At 42.0% G+C, this 26,843-nt stretch overlaps 1 protein-coding gene and 1 pseudogene across 1 annotated transcript in view; both read right to left on the bottom strand.

Moving 5' to 3' along the window:
- LOC138491431 (neuropeptide FF receptor 1-like) overlaps positions 1-26,843 on the bottom strand; it is an 837,968-nt gene that overhangs the window by 803,610 nt on the left and 7,515 nt on the right. The gene's annotated exons all lie outside the window — the stretch shown is intronic.
- LOC138491430 (ATP synthase F(0) complex subunit C3, mitochondrial pseudogene) lies at positions 22,127-22,681 on the bottom strand (annotated as a pseudogene).

The raw sequence follows: 26,843 nt of genomic DNA, 5'->3' as shown, positions 1-26,843 counted from the left end.
ATTTGCATAATATACCAGGTGCATGATGGGTGATTGCCGAGGGCATGGTTGTTATAGACTCTCATTGAGCTCACCCCTTTTTTGTAATGAAAGTCGCGAATGCACAGATGCAAACTCATTACATCCATATGCATACATTCACATGCAAATGCACTAGTATTTAAAAAATCCCACAATGATTAGGTTGTTCTGTTGTTGCTTCTTAAACGTGAACTGCCATTTTTAATATGCTAGTATTTTATAATCCATAATGCCTCGTTGTTGGAACAGCCTTCCGATTATCAGTGCGACCATAGTGCTTCTTTTATCATAAAGCAACACCCTGTGTAGCGCAAAGGAACAGCGCCCCATTAGTCAAGATGAACTTTTGCAGATCGACAGCAAAGACAAATGCAAATCGCTGAATATTCTCTAAACATTTGATGTCAAATAAATGTACTTAACTAAATGTACAATCTTGCTGTTTGCTTTAAAATCACAGTTTCATTTTCCGAATTGTGGCGCACTGTGTTGTGAGATGATGTGTGTTGTTTTCCGGGTTCTGTGTAAAGTCGCGTAGGACTGGAGACGACTGGGCACGTTTGGCTATGCACCCTGTAACGTCACGGAGAAAGGCGGGGAATATGAATGCTTTGATAATGTCAGGCTTAGGGGCGGGAGATATGATTTAGTGTCGCAAAAACAGGTCAGCCAGGTCGATGGGGCAAGTGATGGGATTATCACATAAAGTCGGCGCACAGCTGCATAATTTATCGTTTGTTTAGTGGACAAAAAGTCGGGTAAGGCCCATAGAAAATTGTAATGTCAGCAGACATAAGGAGGGTTCTTAGAACACTTTGAACCTGACAATGAACAATACGAACAGCGTTCTCAGAACACCCCCATTTTGTTTAATTGCAAACATTTCAGCACCGCAAGTTTTATTAGAATACATTCAACTTGCCAGAGTAAAATACGGACAGTGTCCTCAGGACACCCCCATTTTGTTTATGTGCCAACATTTAAGGACACCACGAGTGTTCTTAGCTCAATTTTAGCTTGCTTACGAACAAAACGGACACATACTCCGTCCTCGGAACACCCCACCATTTAGTTTATATAGAAAATTTCAGAACAGCCGTGTTGTCTGCAGACAAATCGACACAACAAAAGCGTCTAGCACATAAAAAAAACAGAACATTGAACCTATCCCATACTCCCCCACCCTCCCCAAATGCTCGTACACACCAACACACTCCACTAAATACAATTTTTAATCCAAGTACCACCGCGCTGTCCGCGGTCGTCGGCGAATGCAAGATGGCGCACACCACAAAAAATCTGACGCGCTTCACGCACCACGCCGTCCAATCAGCGAACACGTTGCATGTCCGCAGACATCATGCAAGCCGCTTGGCCAATCGGGGCGCTGTCCGCGGAGCGAACAGGGAAGTCCGTCCGTGGAGATATCACTAATTTTTTTGCCTTACATTTTGGTCATTTTAAAAAAAACTACTGGACGGATTTACACCAAATTTGCAAAAGCACGCTTTCGGGACCAAGCCCCCGCTCCTGCCGCAAATTTGGTGTAAATCCGTCCAGCGGTTTGGGCTGTAGGTGTGCGCAAAGTTTTTTCCCATTATGTCTGTGGGACAAAACAAAAGTTTTGGGACCCCCCTATAACTTTGCCCCCCCCCTGGACCAAACCTCTCCAAACTTTGCAAAAAAAATCAGAGTGGGCCATATACTTTTTTTGCAAAGATTGGTAAGGATTCGTCCAGAGGGAGCGAAGTTATAAGCCACTCAAAAAATGCTCTTCCTATGGAAACACCAACTTAACCATAAATACATGGACGCTACCGCGTCCATGTGATATATATATATATATATATATAATACTAGCAGAAGTACCCGAACTGATTCTGTAGACTGACATGATAACACTCTCATCAATTGTTGAAAATGAATGATCCTGTAGGTGTCTGTTCCGCCTCACCCTGGCATGGTGCAGTTTGTTGCGGTGCACATTTCTCGGAAACCATGCATCATAGGACCTTCAAACATGGTTTACCTTGAGTTTTGTTCCTCGTGTTGGGACCGGTTGAGAAACAATTTTTTTTATTTCCATTTACGCTGAACATGGTTTAGGGCTTTGGCGGCAGACACCACATCGCAAAAATGATCTGAAAAAGTAATTTCACATGATGTGGCAAAAAGTTTTGTTTCCCTTCCCGGTGAACATCATTTACAACATTGTAAAGCTTGTTTAGAAACAGCATTTTTTTGTTTCCCTTCCCAGTGGACATGGTTTATGACTTTGTCGGCAGGCACCATCTTGCAAAAACCCTCTGGAAAAGTAATTTCACTTGATGCAGCAAACATGTGGAAACTCCTGGAATACTACCTGCCTTCACCTTCACCACTCAAGTCCATTTTCCTCTCATACATTGTGGGTTTCAATTCCCGGTGAACATGGTTTCCGGCTTTGTTTGCAGGCCACAAACCCACAAACAAATAGTTACTTTTGCTGACATCTGAGGAAAGGGGTGGGATGTCCAAATGTCATGTAGCCAATAATGTCTGAAGGGTCCTAACAGCTAACTATGCAAATTGTGGCGCAGAATGGCGAGACGGTGTGGAATTGTATAAGGAGCTTCGCCAAGCCACAAACCCACAAACACATGTTAACTTTAGGGGAAGTCTGGGGAAAGGGGGTGGGGTGTCCAAATGACATTCAGCCAGTAATGTCTGGAAGGTCCTAACACGTAAGTATGCAAAATCAGGTGCAGATTGGTGAAAAGCTCTGGAATTTTATAAGGAACAAATGCTTCACCAAGCCACAAACCCACAAATCTGACACAAGCCCACAGACACATTTTGACTTTTATATATAAAGATATATTATAGGGCGGAGGTCACCGCACTATAGTCAAGGTGAGTCGGACTTGAATAGGAACCTCGAAAAAATGAATTGCTAATGCATTTTAACCTGTGTGATGGATTTGGCTGATATTTTGAGGTCAATTAGGGATGTGTGGGTCTCTCCCAACCCCCAATCCCCAGACTGCAAAATTTGGTAAAGATTTGTTTTTAAATAAAATTGTTATTAAGAAAACCAAAGAAAAGGAAGTTGCAGCCTACTTCCCATTAATCCATTTTTGCTGGAGCGCACAACCCAAACAGCTGGACGGATTTGGGCCAGGTCCAAAACAACTTGGGCACCATGCGCTGACTTGAGGCCTTTTTGTGGTTTGGGCTTATTCAGTACAGTCGTTTATTAAATAAATGATGGAGAAGGGGTTCCCCCTTCTCCAAAGTAGACATCTATATCTCGGGTAAATTGGCAAAACCTGGTGTTGTTAGAAATTAAACAGCTGGCATCTTGTTTTTGCTCGATGCAAGAGATAGCTGCGGCAATAGCCGAGGGTTTCGGAATATGAGGGCAGGAAAAAAACTATTTTCAGGTAAAAAAACATGCAAATGCCATCAGTCTACAGGTGGCAAGAGGACACCTACTGACATTTGGGATTTCGAGGGGTCTATGGACTGAATTTGCAACACAAAGCTTTTTTGTAGCCTATGCTATGGACAGAATAGATGTGAATAGCTGACATTTGAAAGCAAACTGCATCACAGAAAAAGTGTGAGTTGTGGGGGGAATGGGAGAGGGCAGGGGAGGTGAGGAGGCCGTCATGGGTGGTTGTGGGGAGCAGGCACAGAGGATCGAGACACTTGGTAAGGGTATGCAGGGGAAGGAAAGCATTTTTCTTTGCATGTTTTTCTGATATTTCTGGCTTTAATATGTTTACATATAGCAGCAGGAATCTGTAGTTCTGTAACTGATTTTGAGCTCTTTTGACATTGGTACTGTTGAGTATAAACAACTGCATGCTTTGAGAACTCACAATGTTTTTAGGTAATGCACAGTGAGATTACATTTTTGCCATGGATCGCACACTTTGGTTAAGGCTTGAGCTACAAGCCCCTTGCTTTATGGCCAGTCTCTTGGTGACTTTGTGATAGATCGCACAAGCCCAACTAACGGCTTTTAAACAGCACAGAAAAAGGAAACAATATTGTTTCCCTTCGTCGGCAGGCACAATCTCGCAATAATCCTCTGGAAAAGTAATTTCACCTGATGCAGCACAAATGCAGAAACATCTGGAATACTACCTGCCTTCAACTTCACCTCTCAGGTCGATTTACCACTCATACTTGTGTTTCCCTTCCCGGTGAACATGGTTTATGGCTTTGTTTGCAGACCACAAACCCACAAACAAATTGTAACTTTTGCTGAAACTCCATGTAAAGGGGTGGGGTGTCGAAATATGATGTAGCCAGTTTGTGCAGAATGGTGAGACAGTGTGGAATTGTATAAGGAACTTTGCCAAGCCACAAACCCCACAAACAAATTGTAACTTTTAGTGAAATCTGGGGAAATGGGGTGAGGTGTCCAAATGTCATGTAGCCAGTAATGTCTGGAGGGTCCTAACAGCTAAGTATGTAAAACGTGGTGCAGATTGGTGAAACACTTTGGAATTGCATAAGGAACAATGCTTCACCAAGCTACAAACCCACAAACTCACAAATCTGGCACAAACCCATAGACTCATTTTGACTTTTATATATGTAGATACATTACAGGGTGGCAGCCGCTGCCCTATAGTCAAGGTGATTGGGACTCGTATAGGAACCTCAAAAAATGTATTGCTAATGGGCACAGAGGGGATACTTGCTGAAGGTCTGGGGGTGGGGGGGGAGCATTTTTCTTTGCCCATTTTTCCTTGCCCATTTTTCTGATATTCACGGTTTTAGTATGTTTACAGATACCCGGTGGTATCTGTAGTTCTGTGACTGATTTTGACCTTTTTTGACAGTGGAATTGTTGTTTATAAAAGATTGCAGGCTTTGAGAATTCAAATTTTTTTTAGGCAATGTGCAGTGAGATGACATTATTTGCCACAGATCACAAACTGGTTAAGCCTCAAGCTACAAGCCCCTTATTTTATGGCCAGTCTCTTAGTGACTGTTGTAATACATTGCACAACCCCAACTAACTGCAATTATGCAGCATGGAAAAGGGAAAGAAATAACTGGCTGCAAGAATAACATATGTCCAGGTACTTTTGCCCCCATAGCGAATATCAAAAGCTGGTACCCATGAGTATATGCTGCACAGTAATTGAACATATATCTTAAAGCGTACTACACAAATGTACTTCAATTGACTTTCTCCTTAGAAGAAAGTGTGCAACTAACCAGAGAGGAAATATGCCGGCACAGTATAAAAGGTGCTCAACTTTTCAACCCAGAAACCTGTCATGAAATATTCCCATGAAAACAAAATCTGAATACAAAACAAGTGCTTGTGTTCTTGTGGGTAAGCATCTGCACTGGGAACATGACAAGCTGCGTAAAATCCTGGTAGCCAGATACTTCAGCAAGCTTGCCACCTAAAAAAAAATCCAAGGGATTGTGTCCGTCCTCTGAAAAAAAGTTACACTGTCCAGCCACATGCGTCCTTTTCTTGTGCTCTGAAAAGCAGTCACAAAATCAGGGGCAAATACCTGCACCAGTGTCCAGGATTGTAAACTCTCTTGCCATATCATGGGCAAACACTCATGACTTAATTTCCCCCTCATCATTTCCCCTCCTCACCCTCATGTCTGGCTTTCAACAATACTCTGATTTATAAAGATAACTTGAAAAATGCACATACCATAGTGTCACTCAAATATATGAATCCTTATAGAATTATGTTTGGCAAAAAGTATACAATTGTGGCATTGTTCCCCCTATCTTGACTGTGAGATTACAAATACCAGAATGAAATTTAGCAAAAGGCAAAAATATTGTCTCTGAGTGCAAAACTTTCAAGGACTGACAGCAGCACGTTTTAAACAATAAATAATGATGATGATGTATGTTATGAGTTATTTAAAACTAAGAAAACACACAACATTCAGGACTGTGGACTGTCTCCCATTCATGCAGTAACTGGGACCGACCCTTCTTAGTTTCAAAGCAAGGAAGAATCCAGTGCCCTTAGCCCATGTTTCTCCAAGTGGTCTTGAAAAGAGGGATCATTTATTAGGCAATGTGGCCTTAGTGGCCTGACCCCTTCCTTTCTTTGAAGCTACTCAGTGTTTGTCCCAGTTACTGCAGGGATGTGAAACCCACTGTTGCTGAAAAAATATCTATTTGTGTAATATTTACTGGGAGACTATAAATACCAGAATGCAATTCAGCAAAAGACAACAGGCAAAAATTGGTCTCTGAGTGCAAAACCTTCAAGAACAGACAGTAGCAGGGTTTAAAAAAAGAATAGTAATTTGGATGCCCATTTGGTCGTATATCCATGCAGTGACCAGGACTCACCCAGCTTGGCTTCAAAGCAAGGAAAGGGCCGGCCCATTTCTCTAAGTTGTCTTGTAATTTTGGCTCATTTATTGGGTAACATGCCCTGAGGATGCTGGCCTCTTCCTCGCTTTGAAGCTAAGCAGGGTCTGTCCTGGTTGCTGCATGGGAGACCTGAATGGCAATCGAGTCACTGGGGGCTAGTGATTTTTCACCCCCAACTTCAATATAGCTGTAAAAATAACTTTAGAAAACAAACTGTCACCACAGGTACTGAACTACACATACCCTTGTCTATCCGTAGTCCATTATAGCCGCAAATATCGGAAAAAAGCTGAAAAAAGATGCTTTACGCCCCCCTCCGCAGCCTCACAAGTGCTGCCCCCAGCCCCCAGATGGCATCCTCACCTCACCTCCCCTGCCCTCTCCTTCCCCCCACAACACACGCTGTTTCTGTGATGCAGTTTGCTTTGAGATGTCAGCTATTTGCGAACATAGCCAACGCTACAGAAAGCTTTGTGTTGCAAATTCCGTCCCTTGACCCCCTCAAACTCCGAAATCTCACTTGGTGGCCTCTAGCCTGATGGCATTTGCATGTTTTTGGACCTGCAAATGGACTTTTTCCTGTGTTTCATTTTCCCATATCCTCAGCTATAACCTCGAATATCTTGCACATCGAGAGAAAAACAAGATGGCGGCTGTTTTATTTCTAAAAACACCCAGTTTTGGGTAAATCGCTGAGATATAACTATCTATTTTAAAGAAGGGGGCACACCCTTCTCTGTCAAATATTTAATTAACTGCTGCACGGAATAACCCCAAACTAAGCATGGATGGCAAGTTATAGCTTTGTGCCCAGGTTCTTTGGACCTGGTCCAAATCTGTAAAGTGGTTTGGGCTGCGCGATTTGGCAAAAGTTGACCTTCATTGTCTGTGGGAACATGAATGGGAAGTAGGCCACAACTTTGGAAAAAAAATGTTTTGTCTTCTTAATAACTTTCTTATTTTTTAACATATCTTTACAAAACCTTCCAGTCTGGGGCAGGGCATGAGTCCCTAAACGCTTTAAAAATTTCTGTCAAATCCATTACTCGAATCAAAAGTTATTAAAAATAGAATTTTAAGGGGTTCCTATCGCAGTCTGACTCACCTTAACTAAAGGGTAGCTATCGCCGCCCTATAATATATATATATATATATATACACAGTGCATTGAGATGAAGTGGCCACACCATTGTGGGGTTCTTCTCTCTCTCTGTGCATCACGCAGGCGTGCATTGTCGGATTTTGGCTCCAGTAACTTCATTTGTTTTGTGCTCTCATTCCCTCTTGCGGATTATTTGTCACACTGCGGAGAATTTTTTCTCACACGGTGAGGCAACAAATATTGTATTTGCGCACTGGCGCGAAATCTTGTAATTAAGTTGATACGCTTTATCCCCGCAGAGCCGTGGAGTGTTTAACTTCTCCTGTACCTGCTGGTTGCGCATACTAGCCTACTATTAAGTTGGCCCATTAATGTCCGATTTTTTTATATATATATATATATATATATATATATATATATATATATATATATATATATATAAATATATATATTTAAGTCCTTAGACAACATAGACATTCCAATATGGCGGATACACCACCATACCAAACCATAGAGTTCGTCTGCAGTAAATTTAGATTGGTTAACACATGACGCGCAGGCAGCAGGTGGGAGGGGCCCATCACACGGCTTGCGAGGTAATATAAACACGAGAACACATTAGTTGGGAACAACTACAAGCCTGAGGAAGCTCGCGAGTCGAGCGGAACGTGTGGTGTTTTTTCACCTGGTGGGGTGAGTGCTGCTTCACACCTGGTCTGACCAGTTACTGCTGTTGTATGCTTTTTAATATTGTTTTGCGATTGTGCTTAATAAAGTAATTTTAAACGTAGTAAATGGTTGTGAGTGCTTGGGCATTCCTTTGCTGAAGTTGGAGCTAATGTTTATCTGCTATCCTGCATCCTTACGGAGTATTTTCTTAAATATATATATATATTTTTAAATATATAACACAGTGTGGTGGTCACCATCCCTATAGTTAAGGTGCATACCCCTAGTTCCATAGGAAACCGGAAAATTGAATTGTTAATAACTTTTGACTTGTAAAATGGATTTGGCAGACTGTCCCCCAGACTGCAAATCTTGGGAAATAAACGTAAAAAATGAAATAAGGCTATTCAAAAAGTAAAGAAATGCTGCTTTCGGCCTTCTCCCTTTCATTTTTCCATAGAGAAAAAGTTCACATTTCTTGCACGGATCAAAAACAACTGGATGGAAATGGACTTGGGCATGAAGCGTTGACTCGATTTCTGGGAGTTGTCTTGGGTTATTCCGTCTAGTAGTTCTTCAAATATTACAGTAAGGGGGTGTTGCCTACTCCCAAAATTTTTGTTGCATTTTTCCCCATGATGCTTTGCAGCATATGCTTTTTTCAGAAATGGAAAAGCTGGCATTTCATTTTGCTCAATGCGAGAGACAACTGCTGTTACTGCGGTGTAAGCGGAAAACATGGAAAAAAAGCTGTTTGGAGGAGGTAAAAGGATGAAATGGCAGTGCGGAAGGAGATAGAGAATACCATATGAAATTGCAGTCTAGGATGCATCAAATAATGAGATTCACTTGAAGGAATTTACAATGGCCTTGGCTATAAACACGGCTACAAATGCAGCCTTATTAGCACAGTTATGATTTAACATTTTTGAAATGTAAGTGCGCCAGAGGAAAGATTGTGTGAATATGAACAGGCAGTGCTGGGGCATTATGAGGCAGGGAGGAGAGTGTGTTTGGGTGTAAGGATGGTAACTGGGTACATTTCAGGGTTCAAATGCTGACAACTGCACATGTGTGATTTCCATCAAATAACTGCGGTTATAAAATGGTGCATTATGTACATCTGCGGATATCGGAAATTTGGGTGCATCTATAGGTTTCTAGTGACACATATTGTATAAAAGGGATCATATAAGGTGTATTAATCCATTGATACAGTCGGTCTATTCTTTTTCTCTTTTTGATAACTTGAAGGATGGTTCTGAAAAAGAACCTTTGGGGTTAAAGGAGGAGGGCGGAACTTGGTTGGGAAGAACCTTGGGTTGGAACATGTAACTTCGGCTATATTAGCACAGTTATAATGTTAAATATGTGAAATGCAATTGCCACCGAGGAAAGCTCGAGTGAATATGAACAGCGAGTGCTGGGGCATTATGAAAATGGGAGCAGGGTGTGTTTGGGTGTTGGGAGTGTAGCTGGGTGCATTGGGGACCATTTCAGGTTTTCAAACGATGAAAAGTGAACATGTGCGTTTTTTGTCAAATAACCATGGTTATAAACTGGTGCTTTATGTATAACCGCGGTTATAGGAAACTGGGTCTATCCATAGCGTTCTAGTGACATATACTGTATCAAATTGATCATATAAGGTTTATTAATCCATCTCTAAAGTCTGTGTATTCTTTTTTGTATGTTTTATTACGTGAAGGGTGGTTTAGAAAAATACCTTTAGGGATGGTAGGAGTAGGGGAGTATTGGATGGGAAGAACATTAGGGTCAGTACAAGGGGTAAGAAATTGAACATATATATTTGCTTTTCTTGTTTTTTTATTTTTATTTTGGAGGATTTGTTTAAAAAAAGAGGGGAAAATTGGTACTTAAAATAAAAAAGCCTAGCAATGGCAGTTGTGTTGGTGGTTTGTGATTGCAAGTGCCCACTCTTCAAGGGTGGCACCTCCAGTAGGTATACTGTTGTGGTAAACGAGGCACAAAATCATGCACTCGCTAAGGTTCACAGCCGGCCGGATGACAGCAGGTTGGGTCACAGGTGGTATGGCTGTTGCCCCGCTTGTGGAAAGCGCTTCACTTGTGTCTCTGGATGTTGCTGGAGAAGATGTGGCTGGAGCTCCTGGTGGTGCAGGTGAGGCGGTGGATGCAGCAGCGAAGACCTTTTGTGCTGATTGGGATCCATTTGCCTTGACTGTATCCTTTTGGTGGGCCTGCCCTTACATCTTGTATACTTCATCCCAGTGGAACCTCACCAGACGTTGGATTAGGATTGAGGTGCCCATGCTCTGGGATGGTATGACAGATGGCTCTGTTGCAGCAACATTCTACAGAAGGTACAGAAGACCTCCACCACCTCCTTCAGGCTGTGGTGCTCATGCACCAGGAAATCATTCCTGCTGTCCGATGCAATCATGATGCTCAGTGACTCTTGCGGTGGATGATGTGGTGACAGCCCAGATTACCTGATCTTGTGGAGGTACGATGACCTCTTGTATGTCCTTGTCACTGCTTTCATTGAGTGCTGACATGATGGTAAATGGAGGCTCAGGGAGGAAAATGTATAAAGTAATAAAAGACTAGACAAAAGGACAATGTCACCTTAAAGAAAAGGTTTAAAAAACAGGTTTTTATAAATAAAATCTAACATAAAGAATGCATAATACAGAGAGATGACAAATCAAGGGAGAGAGGTTTAGAAATAAGGGAAGATAAAAAAGGGATAGGAACAATAGGATTTGGTAGCTGGAAATATGCTTTTCTTAGGAGGTGTGTTCACTGTCTCATCCAAAGACAAAAAAGCAATGAAAGAATCATACAAATTTCCTGTGGGTGTGGTGAAATAACCACACTTACAATGCAGACCAATCAGGAACCGCATTGCAGATCCGCGGAAGGCGTTATTGCACTTAGGCGGTGGGTGTGATTTTGTAGTCACGGAAACCGACAATAAAAACTAAGGCAAAAGCCTTAAAAAGCATGATTTCAGCTGTTCTCACAGTTTCAATGAACTAGAAACATTGTGGTATGGCCTATGGCTTTTGGATTATTAAATGCCATTTTAGGCTTTGTCACAAAATGGCCATGTAGTCGTGGGATAGCCGCGTTTATGAGCATATTTTTTTCCTGTAGCTGCTAGAATAGTATGTGCGGTCTGAGTGACACATAGCCATGGTTATCCCGCCGGCCAATGGAACCACACCTCTCATAGCTGTGGTTATGTTTTGTGTAAACTGGATAAAACACACTGGAAAAATTGGAAAATCTTCTTTTTTACGATTTCAATGAGTTGGTAATGTTTGAATGTGGTGTGGCAGTTTGTTTGGCAAGTGTTGTTTCAAAGTTTTTATCAGATTGGCAGAGTAACCACATTTATACCACGCCCAGCATAACAGTGTTTATGGGTTATCCAATTTACACTGTGTATTTTCAGTGAGCTTCAATTCCTATCGCTATAATGGTTCTGGTGTAGCCGCGGTTATCTCACTGGCCAATGGTGTGGTGTCTCTCATAGCTGTCATTTACGGGCTGTGGAAACTGAAAAAATCCACAGAAAATAAACAATCAATCTTCTTTTTAACTATTTCAATGTTTTGGGAATGTTTGATGGTGGTGTGGCAAGGGGTTGCTTGTTTGGCAAGTGTTATTTTGAAGTATGTTTCAGATTGGTAGAGTAGCTGTGGTTATTCTGCGACTGCCATAGCCATGGTTGTGGGTCGGACAATGGGACATCATGGATTCTGGTGGGCTTTGATTTATGCAGCTATATCGGCTGCACAGTTAGCCTCAGTTATAAGGTATATACCTGCATATATTTTACCCACGATTATACAGATAAAGGTGAAAAGTTTAGACCAATTAGATTCTGAGTGTAAAAAGAAAGTGTGATTGGTTTATACAAGGTGTGTTTTGCAAGTTGTTGTGGTATTTGAAGGTAGTGCTTCTTTTATATTCTCTTCAGGGACAGGTGTGTTATTAGCAGATGAGGAGTTGAAGACTGTATACGATCATACTGGTGGACATGTATGATATATTTTTTAGAGGTGGAAAAATTGAGACAATTTCAGAAACAAATTCTGACAACTCATTTACTGGGCTCAGAAGACTCTGGAGGAAAATCAAATGTTGAGAATGGAACTAACAGTGATGTGGAAGATATAGGTTGACTTTATGAAAAACATCGGCTACGTTTTTCTTGTTTTACAAAATCACTTTAGACAGAGTATTTGAAGAATACAGAATATTTTCTTTTTGGCAAAGGAAAACTTATGAACCATCCAAGGGAAGAGGACAGAGAAATGTTGCTTTTATTTTTTTCATTATTTGAAGGAATGCAGTAGTGGAAGTGGAGAAGGACAGTGGTTCACAGAATAATATACCATTTTTGGGGTACATTCTTGATATAAAGCACAACAGCTCTTTTAAGAGCCACCTATCAATGGTATTAATCATATTGAAAATGTAGTGTGAGTGTTGTGTTTTTTTAATAGCCGTGGAATAACCATGGCTATGCAATAATTGTAAAAAAAAAAATAGAAATAGGTAGTCCTCAACCTGACTGTTTTTGGGTGTGTTGATTGTCATTTATTAACAAAGTTGGATTGTTGATTTAATGTTCTCAAGGAAGAGTGTGTTTCCATCATCCGTTAGATGTACTCCATCGTGTCTATAAAGATTAGACACATAACACTGGATGTTGTTATTGGATAGCCACATATATTTGTGATCACTGATCGAAGCAGAAACTATGTTATTCACATTTCTCTGTGATTTCTCAATTATGGAATTCAAATGTGTGGTCCACTTCCATTTTTGCTAATAAGTTATGTTGGAAAAAATGAAGGTGGTGTGAGGGAAGATATGATTTTTTCCAATTCTTCTTTTATAATCAAAGACAGAGAGATGCCTTGAACATCCTCCAAACCTTATCTTTGCAATCAATGAGTATGACATCTGGCTGCTCTCTGCTACTCATACTAAACAATTTAGGAAATATCTGGGACCATCGCGTTCCGCAAATCCAAACCATTTGATTCTAAAATCGGGTTAATTCAGATCAATATCAATAAGTAGGCTTCTACAATAAATCATCAATCAAAACACTGAGGAGTCTGTGAGGATCACACAGTTTTAGCTCCAGCTATCATGTCTGCACTCTGTCACTGTTTTCTTGAAAATGCGTATTTGTATTGCTTTTATTCTCTGATTGGATTCAATGAATTGAATTATGATGTTAACGGTATGCTTTTATGGTATTTCGTTTTGAAAAAAAGCATTGGATTTAAATGAATTGAAAGTGGACACCACATATAACAGTTCAGATGCCTTACAATTCCAAGAGGCCTATTAGGATAGCTAGTTTTGTAAAATCTGTTCTGCTAATAAGGGGAAAGACATTAAATCAGCTCAACAAGAGACTGTATTAACAATCCACAGAGACCCGCATAACAGAATATGTATTTGCACAATCGGATAAACGTCTGAAAGTTGAAATCCATTTTTGAAAAGTGTTGTATTACAGGGCCTTGAAAGCTAAAATAGATTAAACCACTTGAGCTAAGTCACACACAGAACTGCCCCGCCCAGTAGCCCTCACCAGATTGTCATGCCAGTTCAGAGCCAGGTGGAAATAAACTCAATGTGTATCTTACATTTTGGAGACACATGACAAATGCAAAACATTACCACTGACTCCAATGTTAATATTAAACACACTGCATATGGTAACATGTAAACAGGTAACACTTTGAAGAGGCTGTGGGGGTGATGTTACACACCGCTACATTGTTTAGATAGGCTAGATTAATGTAATACATAGTTCTACCAATTTCTCATACTGTCATTGGTGGTCTGGAGCAGAAAGTGTGCTTTCTGAATGCACTGTTTAGATGTTTGAAATTTTGAAAAAGCACAGGATACAGTTAATGCCATCAAACATGCAATTGTGCCACAGAAAATAGTTGCTGTTGAAAATCAAAATGAGATACAGTTGCCTGAGATCGCAAGATTGGCTCATGTTGTGTGAACAAACTTGAAATCCTCTCCACCTAACCATCAGATGTGACTTTGTGTTAAACAAACTATGGTGGGTGCACAGGCTCATGCATTTCTGGCTGTCATGTTCATGTAGCAGTGATGAGTGTTCACAAATGCTCATGTTTGTAGCTCTTGTTTCACAGAAAGAACGGATTACATTCCGATGAGTACATTCTGCCCTGTTGGCATGTGAGTTGTGTTGCATTCAATTGGTTAGAAAATATCAGGAGCATGACTCAATAATAAAACAGTAGTAGAACACACTCTATGTCATCTCCTACTACTACAGTCAATCACTAGTGTCGTCTTTCACGTGAGCCATGGGACAGCAGCATTTTCCAGAGTGACAGTATGAACTAGTGGTGGTATGGTCAAACTTGCCACTGTAGCATTGTTCTGGGTTCATCCCGGTTCTGTGCATGGTTGATATCATATCGTACCAGAAAAGGGTGGTAACTAACTTCCTCCCAGCCGTTCACTGTCACACAGCTTTCCGGTACTTGTATTTATTTAGCGCTGTCAGTACTTGATGGGAATGCAGAGAAGTACATTTTGGTGAAAGGAAAGGAACATGACAGATGTCACCAGTGTTGCAGAAAATATCACATTTGATCACTTGCACAACGCAGTGTTTATTTATCATTAAATGTGCCTCTGATTAGAATAATGTGAGACTGGAAGGGACCCAAAATACCAGAAATATAGTAAAATGCCAATGAATGAAGTCCACAACATATAGAGGTCAACTTCTCAAATCTACATGCCAGAATCTCTAGTTTTTAAAAGAGCAGGCTTAAATAATTCATACAAACGTGTGAAACTATAAAAACTGGATCCAGGGATACAGCTGATTCTACAACTCATTGTGTGTAACATCCTAGCACACATGGAGCGTACCACAGTAGCCAAGCGCGTCAAGCACATTGGTAAAAAGTGTGAGGAATTTCCATCTGGCAAGGGTGTAAAACCCCTGTTTTTTTTTTATTTATATTAAGTGATAACTATCAGTTTTTCCTTTCATAAGGTCCATTCCAAAAGCTTAGTGTGCATCTGTGCCTTGCTGAATCAGTAGCCTGGTCTGCTGCACCTGTGTTCCAGTGGCACAGAGCAGGTTCAGAGGTCACAGGTGCCCTTTTGATATCCTCAGTGACAGCCAACACCACTACAGCGCAGGGGCTGCACTTAAAATATACACCTCCTTTCCAAAAAGAGAGACAGAAACTCCACATTAAGCCGTCCTGGGAACAGGAATCAAAGGGAACACCCATTCACAAAAGGAGTTGCCTGAGAGCAAGGCATTATATATCAAAAGGGCCTTTGATTCTATATTGAAGGGAAGGGGCAGGGTTAGTGTAGACAGAAGGTGGTCCTGATAGCTGGAGGAAGAGTCCACAATTTTCTCTCTGCCTCTATCTTTCCTTGCTGTCCCCTCTACTTAGTGTAGCACAATGCACTGTGGGAGTGATGTTGAAAGGCAAAGTCCACTTGTTCCAACAACCGAGATGGACCCCGTAGCAGGCTAGCTTTAGGCCAATCACCTGGGGTATTTTGGCTTTGAAAAAAGGGGTCAACCACCCCTTCTTTTAATCATCTCTATACTTCAAACCTTCAAAAAAGATATCACTGGACCCTGTTGGGAGAACTGTCATGTCCATAGTCCTCCAGTTGTGAGGTATGCTTTCATTTATTTGTATCTACTGATCCATTTGCCCATTGGTTGTGTGTCTATGTCCTAATTACTTAATTAATTATTTCATTCATTCATTAATGCATTAATTCATTTGTTTGTTACTTCACTCATTCGTGTGTTGAATCGATAATGTGTTTGCCTGATCAATTGCTCTCACTTTTGTATATATCTCAGTATTTTGCTGCCTAATCCATTCACTATATGGAGACACAGGCTAGACTTGGAAAGGCAGTGCATACATCAAAGATTAGTGTTAAAGTATAGCATCTGCCAGTCCAGAAATGTTACGTTATGGTATGTAATGTTACTGGGATTTATACTGCGCACCGCTGTCAATTGCATGGTCTCCAAGCGTTCTGGCATATCGGTAAGAAAGCCGTGGGTTTGATTAGTTGGGAGGAGATGGAGAGACAAGATTGCAGTAGTTTGTTATGTTAAGGCTGCAGGACAGGAGTACCCTGTGCTCTGTATTCTTGTAAGCTTTGGGGGTGGGAAGTATAAGGGGCATCAAGTTTTTGTGTCCAGAAGGCCGGCCCTGTGCCTGTAACGTGGGATTGTGTTCACCCAGGGCTGACATGTCAGTTCTTGTTAGAGGTGTACTTTTCTGGTGTTTGAAGTTTGAGGAACAGGTCTTATTTGTCTAAAGCTGTGTGCAAGTGACTGGTGTGCATTTGTGTCAGGTGAGTAAGGTTAAAATGGTAAGGCCATCATTCCTCATATGTCACTAGTCGTTCACTGTGCTGAACATGGTATCATAGTTCACCACCCATCATGGCATTGATGCTTAGCATATCTCCCCTCAAATCTTCATTCATTCACAGACCTGCTCAGATCATAGCTCTGCATAGTTTCAAAATGATTGAATGGCTACATTAGATTCAAGTACCACGATTCAGTCATTAATTAATGGACATAGCTATTCAATCAGTAGTCATGCTTAGACTACTGTATTTCTCTCCTGATCTCCCCACACTTCCATGTCACTATTGAATCTCTATCTCTCCCCACATCTCTCTCCTGTGCATGACTCAGCTCCCTTTGTATTTGTTCTGTCTTGCTGTTCTTCATCCGCAGTGTCTTCCTTTGATAAACAATTGTGACTGTGGCTGGCATTTCCTGATGTACCAACTCATGTTCATTATCTCAGATATGTGGGTCTCACTCCCTATCACTTTCTTGTCACATCACTTCCTTCTTAGACCTCCCCATCTGGTGTCTTGTTCCATTGTTTGTCTATGTTCTAGTTCTCTTTAGCTTAGCTCCTAACAAGAGTACCAATCCTCAACTCTGCTATCTGTACAAGATTGACATGATTCCTCTATCAGTCCTTAGCATTCATGCTACCACCTCCCTCCATCTGTCCATGCCGCCACTTCCTCCCTCTCTTCGTATCATACTACCTCTCATTCTCTTTTTCCTAGCACTCTCTATTTTTCTCATCCTTCCTCACTTACACTATGTCTTCTCCATGATCCCCTTTTACTCACTTTGATGGCAGTGCCATTTATTTCCTTCCCCTTGTTTTGCTTCATGCTGTTTCTCTCTAATTCCCTCATTCATCTGCATATCCATTCCAGTCTCTCTCTCTCTCTCTCACTCGCTTTCATAGTCTACAACTGTTCCTCTACCTTTTGTTCACTTTTTCCCCCATACTTCATGCTCCCATAAACCATTTGTCTTTATAGCACTGCTCACCCAACTTTCCCTTTACCTCACTCGTACAGTATTCCCCCTCATCTTCACTTCCCACCTTTTGTTTTAATACCAGGTTAGGTGTCAAACTGCCAAAAAGGTACACATGTTTGTTTTAAAGAATATTTCCACCGGTTGGAACGACGCCGGATATCATTGCCCCATGTCCTTCTGTATTCTCTAATTGTTGAGGGGGTTGGGCTCACTCACCCCCTCAACTCCATCATTCTGCATGATCATAGACTTGTATCCATAGTTTTCAGACACCATTTCAGCATGTTGCATATATGAACACGATAATGCGGGCTCTATGCCCATTGTTTGATCGAGATCCATGGCGTCTGCACCTCTAGCCATTTGCAAATTAGCCCTATCTTCACCAGAACTCATCTGAGCGGCTTGAATAACAGCTCTAACAGATCGCCTCTGACTGTGGCAATAAGAGGTGGCTGACTAGCCACACATAAAGTAGACACATTGTCACTGAGCTCCCGATCTTTATGGTCTGCCATCACAGCCTGTGAGTGGTCCATCACATCAAGCCTGTTGCAGCTTCTTCTAAGGCAATATGATATATAACTATCATTGAGATCCCTGGTGCTCCTGGGGGCTGTTTTCCCTCTGTCGTAACTGTAGCTGTTGGTAATTACACTTCCTCTGACACCACGCTTGATAGCCCAAAGAAGTCTGAAGAGCGCATGCGTTTTCAGACCTACAATAGCAGCTATATATCCGCATTGTGAGGTCACACCCCTATCCAGAATAGGACTGCAAGACATATCCTTGGCCTCAAGCCCAGGGATGACATCTCTCCAGTCCAAAATCTCTCCACTCTCCACTAGCTCCCAGTGACCGCAAGGATCAAATTAAAGACCCTTTGTATCATCCACAAGGCTCGCTGGGGCCTGGGACCTTTCTACATCCAGCTTTCCCTCCCTAGATAGTTCTCTGCTAGAGTCATTTAGTCATCTGGATCCAATTCTCTGCAGGTCAAACATTTCTCCAAGCAGAGAGTCTGAAGTAGATCGCTTTCCTAGCGGGTTCCTCCCTCTGGAATGCCTTCCTGCCCCCTCTCAGACTTGAGCTGGATCTTCTTAAGTTCCGGAAACTCCTCAAGACCTTCCTTTTCCCTCTACCTCCTGTGCTAACATTCCCTCTGCTGTTGAGACCTGCAGCTGAGACTTGGGCCTGGTCCCTTCAGAGTCAGACAGGGGCCGGACCAGCCCCCACCAGTCTCCCCAGCACTTGCCCTTAGGCACCCTTCCTCAGACTATCCCAAACCTTGTTCACTCTGTCCACTGCACTTATCCTCACTCCCTCTCTTTTTTCCCCTGACACTTGCCTTCCTGGTACCCCCAGCACTTGCTCACCCCTTCCATTGGGCACCCCACCCCTGCACTTCCCCCCATCCTGCCCTTACCACCTTTGTCTTGCATGGTAGGATTGTCACATGGCCACTATAATACTTCTGTTGTACTACTTCCTTTCTATGCCCCCCTCCCAACTTGTCTTGTGGCACCTGGAAACACTTGTGAATAAGTGCCATACAAATGTCCAATAAATACATAAAATAATACTATCATGGCCTTATCACCCCCCATAAACATATGAGTATTTAGCACATAGACCCAATTGAACTTCAGTGTTCTCTCAAAGTAGTATTTGTTATATCAAATTCATTGGAGTTCTTATCAAATGTACATTGAATTTATATAAACTTTATATAAAATGTATTAAGTCTATATCAAATGTTATATACACTACAGTGGTATTTGTACCAAATTCCTATTGAATTTATATAAAATGTTTATAAGGTTATTTGGGGGATAATTACATTTATAACCGTTCAATCAAATGTATGAGGGTTTACTTAAATCTATTTCAAATTCTATATACACTACTGCAGGGTTCTTAGCAAATTCATTTTATATTTAAATGTGTTTATTGGTATTTGCATAAAACAGCATAGGATACATTTGTTTACAACAATACAAAGAGTTCAGTATGCAGGTAAAAAATTGACCATCTGGTAATCAGGTAAGTGCGCAGTGTACCATAGACATGAACTTAACCAATAAGATAAAAGAGTAAAAGTCAAATTCTCCAAGTATAACAACTGGGCACTTGTGTAAATTATTATGAAAGGAACGGAATTGTAAGGGTGGGGTGGCATCATGGGCTTATTCAAATGGGCAACCAAGCAGTTAAGTAATCAATAGAACAGTGGTAGCACAGGAGAGGGAGAAGGGGAATGATTATCTTGCATGTTGATTACAGTAAGTCCTCGGGTGTACATTCATGGAGGTTTTTCGTCAGGAGGATGAAACATATCAAAAACAAGTATATTCCAGGATTCGTAGGATCCTGCCTGCATTTTCGTCCAGACTTTGTAGTGACCCAGCCCATGGCCTTGTCTCTGCTTTACACCAGGTTTGAAATTCACGATGGGCCTCATTACAAGTTTGCCAGTCTGGACTTAACGGTGCCGGTAAAACTGCACTGGCACCATTTTCCGGACCGGCAATCTACAAGTTCTGCGGGCGGGTGAACTATGAGGTCCACACGCAGAGATGCACGGAAACACCAGCACCATTACGACATGGTGACAGTGTTTCCGCTGTCTGGCAAATCCGGCACTGGTAATTCACTACGAGTCTGTCGGCAGCCTGCTGGTTTTACCGACATGCTACCGCCAGACTCGTAATGAATCTAGATACAACAACTTGTATTGTGTGCCCCCTGCTTCTTTCCAGGACATGGCAATGCAGCGTTTGACGATTATGCAAGCTAGGTCCATAAATCTGGTGACATGTTTACTTTTCCCCAGCCTGGTAAACACTCCAAGTAAGCATTCCAATGGACCACAGCCATATCTAGCAATACCTGCCGCCATGCAAGCTTGTTCAATGTGGGACCAAATACTTTGCACTTTAAAACATTTCCAGAATATATGAATTAGATCTGCATTGTCTTAGCTACACATGGGACAGGTCAAGGGTTTATTCTTGTTGAATTTAGCAACTCTGCTGGGAGTCATGTATGTGCGGTGAAGTACATCAATTTGGAGCAATTTAAATCTGGCATTCTGGGACATATTTTTATGGAAATTAAGAGCCCACATCCGATTCCCATTGGGCCTTCTGGTCTGGGTTTTGATTGTTTGACCGACACAATAAGCAGATATACAGCCTGATTACAGGCCTCCAGCCGTCTTCTAGCATGTACATCAGGGCCAAAAGTGCTGTCTCTTCCTGCACACCTTGCCACCTGGACCATCTACAGCTTTCCACCCCCATCACTTTCAAAAAATGCAATAATTGTCCCATAGGCAGGCCCGTCTGCTGGGTTAGGTTATCTAAGTCCCTTAACTTCCCACTCTCAAACATGTCACCCCAAGTAGAGATGCCCCATACCTGGATAGATGGTTCCAGGTGGCCCGTTTAACAAAGTTTTTTCTTAAAATTTCATAGGTTTTTATTAGTCCAACTTAACCATAACGTCCCTTTAACAAAGTTTTTTCATTGAATTTCATAGGTATTTATTAGTCCAACTTAACCATAACGTCCATTTAAACCAAGTTTTTTCAGTGAATTTCAAAGGTTTTTATTAGTGCAAGTTAACAATAACGTCCCTTTAACAAAGTTTTTTATTGAATTTCATAGGTTTTTATAAGTGCAACTTAACCATAATGTCCCTTTAACACAGTTTTTTCATTGAATTTCATAGGTTTTTAGCACTGTATGCTATTTTCCTACAACTTACTAATATCATACCCAATATAGCAATATTTGGGTCCAATTTCCAAATGTTCACCTTAAAACTCTGCCATTTCACACCATCTGGACTCATTTTTAACACTTCTATACACTTCTTGCAACTATTTCAACTAGTTTTGCATCCGTAGACGTCTACGAACATCTGACTTCATAGCGGAACTTCCGGACAGTGCCACATGACCATACGCTGGCGCGCGGCATGAAGACGTGTCTGACAACCCGTCCGCACTTCACGATAAGATCTCTGCTTGGCAGACAGTTCGGAACTCATTTTCTACTAATCTAGGAACTTCCAACTTCAAAATTCCCCCTGCACCGCTCCAACACCTATTCCTACTCATTATCCATTATCAATTTAGTACACAGTACATAATTTCAGCAAAACTGCCATTTATCTTAAAATGGCATCAGCTAATGCCATCCCTCTTCCCCAAGAGCCACCACTACTCCTGTAATCAAGCCGCATGAGAAACAGTGCCCCTTAACTTAGAAATAACACACGCGCAACATTTTCCCTTGTCCACCTACCCCTCCATATTAGTGTTTGGTTGCTCTTCCCTCATTTACCTCCCCACCTTTCGTTCTCAGCTCTCCTGCCAAAAATAATACATCCAAAAACAACAAACGACAAATTCCTTTAGGAGCCACCTTTCACAGTTAAAAAATAGAACTAAAAAAAATGTATAGACTCCATCTACTTTATATTTCTCAGTAAACTATATAGACTAAATAACATTTTCCAACATTTCCTTTTTATTTTTTTATTTTTTTACAGGTTTCACCATTTTTAATTAAACAACTTTGGAAAGAATTTACATTCCTGTGACAATACATCTCTTGGAGTTATACCTGCATTATTTAAATTCAACATTTTGTACACCACACTTCACATGGCGAACAGGATCAAGAATGCAACCATCAAACAAAACAGACCCATGGCTTCAGACAGGGCAAATCCCAGGATAGCGTAAGAGAAAAGCTGTTGCTTCAGAGAAGGGTTACTGGCATAGCCGATGATTAGACTTCCAAACACTGTTCCAAAGCCAGCCCCAGAACCAGCCACTCCAACTGTGGCTGTGCCAGCACCAATAAATCTGGCAGCAGTGTCAATATCTCGGCTCACTGCACTAGTCTGGAAATTCCTGAGTGCTATGGTGCTGCAAGGTAGTGCAGTGTTCCCCTCGCCAGTCCTGACCTCTGGCCGAGACAACAACGATGCTGAAATCGGTCTGCTCAGAGCTCGGGAGCCAGCACGGACCAGGGCGGGGGTGCAGACGAGCTTGGCACAGGTGTACATTGCGAGACTGTGTGATGGTCCACGGGTATAGTGCTGTCAGGAACTGGGTCCACTCGCTCGGCTGCAGAGGTCGAAGTCATTTAGTCATTTTCCAACATTTCCATTGCATTTTGTGTTATGCTAATGGGAATATTGTGGCGTTCATCCTCTGTTCCAGGGACTGGAACGGTGGATACCGGCCCAGCAGCCCAAGTTATCAGCCCAAGCGAAGCGAGGGTGGATAACGAGGTCTCTGGACCATTATCCCCCAATTCCAGCCCCTGAAATGGGGGATGAAGGCCATTAGCACCCTAGGTTCCCAAAGCGGGAACCCAGGGTGCTAAACAATAGGATTTCTTTTCCAACACTGCGACACCTGTGGCGTCCCGGTGTAGGAAGCAAAATCCTTTTCCAGGATGGCCACCAGGGAAAGGAAAGGTAAGGGTTCCATAGAGGGCCCCTCTTCACGTTCCATAGCAGCCTGCAGAAGGCAAAAAGAGAACCCTATGACCATATTACCACAAGCACATTTTTCTTCCCATTCAAATCTATCCTAATTTCAAATAACTTTACCACAAAGCCAGACCCAGGTGGACATGGCCACTTTAATCCTATGTTTTGTCGCTTGTGATCATGGCCAGTAGCCAGGTTGTCCGGATCATGACCTTATTCCATGACCCGGACAATCTGGCCACTGCCCATGGCCACAGGCTGCCCCTCAGTCACTAAAGGTATACCGCTATTTATTGTAGCTACATTATAACACTTGTCAAATAATAAAACACTGGCACATTTGCAAAAACATGCTTGTAGGTCCTTGCCAATACTCCTTAGTCAAGTTTGCTGGAAATCCACCCATGTTTTATTTTTTCTAAAGTGTCAAATATATGCACATACAATCGTCATATAACCTAGCCCCCACTTGACAAAATCCATTCAGACTTTATGAAAACATCTAAATCTAGATCTATAATTGTTTTGCAAACCTTTGTGTAGATTTGTCAAATGGCACCACATTTATAAGCCTTTACAATATTTTGGGACCCCCACTCTAATTTTGCTCCCTCTCGAAAGAATCCCACCAAACTTCGAAAAAACATGTATATCTTGATTTATTATCAGTTTGCCAAATGAAGTGTACATTCGTCAAATGGCACCTCATTTATAAGCCTTTACATTATTTTGGGACCCCCCCTCTAATTTTGCCCCCTCTACACAAAATCCTACCAAACTTCGGAAAAACATTAATATCAAAATGTATTATCAGTTTCCCAAATTAAGTGAGGATTTGTCAAATGGCACCTCATTTATAAGCCTTTACATTATTTTGGGACCCCCTTCTAATTTTGCCCCCTCATGACAGAATCCCACCAATCTTTGCATACCCACTCAGAATCAGCCCAGGAATATACATGCAAAATTGCATGCAGTTCTATTAAATGGTGCCAACGTTATAAGCCATCCAAGAACTGCATTTCACCAAACCTGTAATGCTAAGGTGTTTGCGAACATTCACAGCACTGTTCGCGAACATCCGAACTGTTCGCTGACTTTCGCAGCAAAAAACACCAGTTTTTTTTGCTTCTTGCAGCCATATCCCATCCCATCCTCATCACCCCTCACCTCCCCAGAGATTATTTGATAAGTTTGACAAGTGGAATGCTGTGTTTTTTCATATGTTTTTACTGCGATGTCCGCCGACATCGGCCGCTGTCTGCGAATCCAAGATGGAGGGCGTTTCCAAAAATCTGACGCACTTCACGCTCCTCATCATCCAATCAGCGAACATGTCACATGTCCGCGGACATGACGCAAGCCGATTAGCCAATCAGGACACTGTCCGTGGACCGGACAGGGAAGTGTGTCCACGGACCGGACATAGATATCACTCATTTTTTGTGACCTGCTTTTTGGTCATTTTTTTTAACACTACTGGACGGATTTTCACCAAATTTACAAAAGCACGCTTTCGGGACCAAGCCGCTGCTCCTGCCGCAAATTTGGTGAAAATCCGTCCAGCGGTTTGGGCTGTAGGCGTGAGCAAAGTTTTTTTCCCATTCAGTCTATGGGAAAAAAAGACATTTTGAGACCCCACTTACAACTTTGCCCCCCCCCTGGACCAAACTTCACCAGACTTTGAAAATTCAGAGTGGGCCATATACTTTTTTTGCAAAGTTTGGTGAGGATCCGTCCAGGGAGAGCGAAGTTATAAGCCACCCAAAAAAGTGCTCTTCCTATGGAAACAGCAACTTAACCATAACTACACGGCCACTGCCGTGGCCGTGTAATATATATATATATGAATATGTGTTTCAAGTTACTGCTAAAAACGTCAGGAATGAAAATGTGAGAAGTCAAGAAATGAATAATCCTCATTCTTTTTCTCAAAAAATAAGTTTCAATGTTTTTAAGAAATGTAAGTAATTTTAAAAAAAACATCAAAAACACTGTTTGGTATAAGAGATAGCGTGCATATTTCACTAACGGCAGAAACCATAAAGCTGAAAGGATGGACGGATAGACGGAAGCCGATCACAACATTGGGCCTCATTATGAGTCCGGTGGAAAACGTACCGGAAAAACTGGCAGGTAGCCGCCGGACCTGTATTGATTTAGCGGCACCTGACTTTCCAGAATAACGAGGGCAGTACAGTAAGTCAGGTGCCCATAAAATGTTGATTCCCATTCATAGGACACCACAGGAATGGGGACCATGAAGCACCAGCACCGTTAATAATGGTGCTGGTGGTATTGTGTAAGTCTGCTGGCGGGCGAAACGGCATCCGCCAGCAGACTCGTAGTTTGCCGGTCCGGAAACAACGGTGCCGGTAAGCTTACTCCCACCGTTGTTTCCGGAACGGCAAACTTGTAATGAGGCCCATTGTCTTCTACACAACTATGTGTCCACCAGAGGGCCTCTCTCAGACACGGACTTCACAATAGCTGTTATAGCCGAGGTGAAGCCTTTTGTGTGGCTGTCTAACCGGATGCACTTAATATTCTGGGTGATGCATCTCTCATTCATTTCATGCAGTGTCGAGAAATGAAGAGCACAATACTTTATAAATAAATCTGGCGTTTGCAGACTTCACATTCCTATTGACCCCACCATCAGTGTAACATAGTGCTGACAATACCCCTGTGTCTCTGTGTTCCGGACACAGTGCTTCACTTCTATGTCTCTGGGAATTCCATTGTCCCTTTTACATTCCTCTCACGTGCCCTGTCTAAATCCTCATTTGACCAGTCCTTTAGAGAATGGGAACAACAATGCCCGGCTCTGTTTGCATGTGCCAAAAGATCCTCTCGCAAACAGGGAGGCCAGCTTCACTCTCCACATAGGTTACCGGAGATCTCACTACCACTAAAGGGAGGAGGAAGGCTATCTCAGAGCTCATGTCAGCAGTGTTCTGGCCAGGAGAGCTCAGCAAACAAAATGTACTCTCCCGGGCATGGAGATGGGGTAGTCTGTGAAGCTTTTCTGAAAGAACCTTCCTTTTAGGTGCTTCTAAGGCAGGTACCCCAGCCTGGCATAGTATAGGTTATTCTTGAAATACGATTGATTGATTGACTTATTGATTGATTGGAAGAATTTGCACTGCTCAAAACACACGATATCGAGCAGTATCCAAGGCATCTGGATGCAGCTCAGATAACAACTCCAAAGGAGCAAGTAGTAACAAGAGAAGTTATGAGAAGTGCTAAATCGTCAAGCTTTCAAAAAGGCAAACAAAGAGGGAGATTGTTCCGCAGGTGAGAGAGACATGTCTTTTTCCTTGCACTTTACAGAGTGAAGGGGGGTAATCAGCACATGTTGATGTCATTGTTGATGTAATGATTGAAGAGATGCTGATGTTGAGATACTGAGAAGCTGTATCAGGGTCTCACTGAAAAAAGAATTATGGAAATATAAAAATCAGCCGGATAAATTCATTTTGAATATTTTTAAGACTCATACAAACATATTCTGGGATGTCAGCATACAGAGCATTAGCATAGTCGATGCGTAAATTTACCAAACCTCCAGCTACCCCATAATGATCTTAGTGAGGTAAGTAAGGACGTGTATGTCTATTTAGCCGAAGATGAAATCAAGTAGATTTCCCTTCTTTTTTAACATGATGGCCTAAACTTGGGTCAGAATTCCAGATGAAGTTACATTTCTTTGTCTTATTTGAAAGGATTGTGGGTAGAGCGAGAAGGAAAGTTTGAAGG

Source organism: Ambystoma mexicanum, chromosome 10 (genome assembly GCF_040938575.1).
Source record: "Ambystoma mexicanum isolate Mex_15411 chromosome 10, UKY_AmexF1_1, whole genome shotgun sequence".
NCBI classification, from domain to species: Eukaryota; Metazoa; Chordata; class Amphibia; order Caudata; family Ambystomatidae; genus Ambystoma; species Ambystoma mexicanum.
The sequence above is the reverse complement of the archived record's forward strand: the minus strand, read 5'-3'. Positions and strand labels throughout refer to the sequence as shown.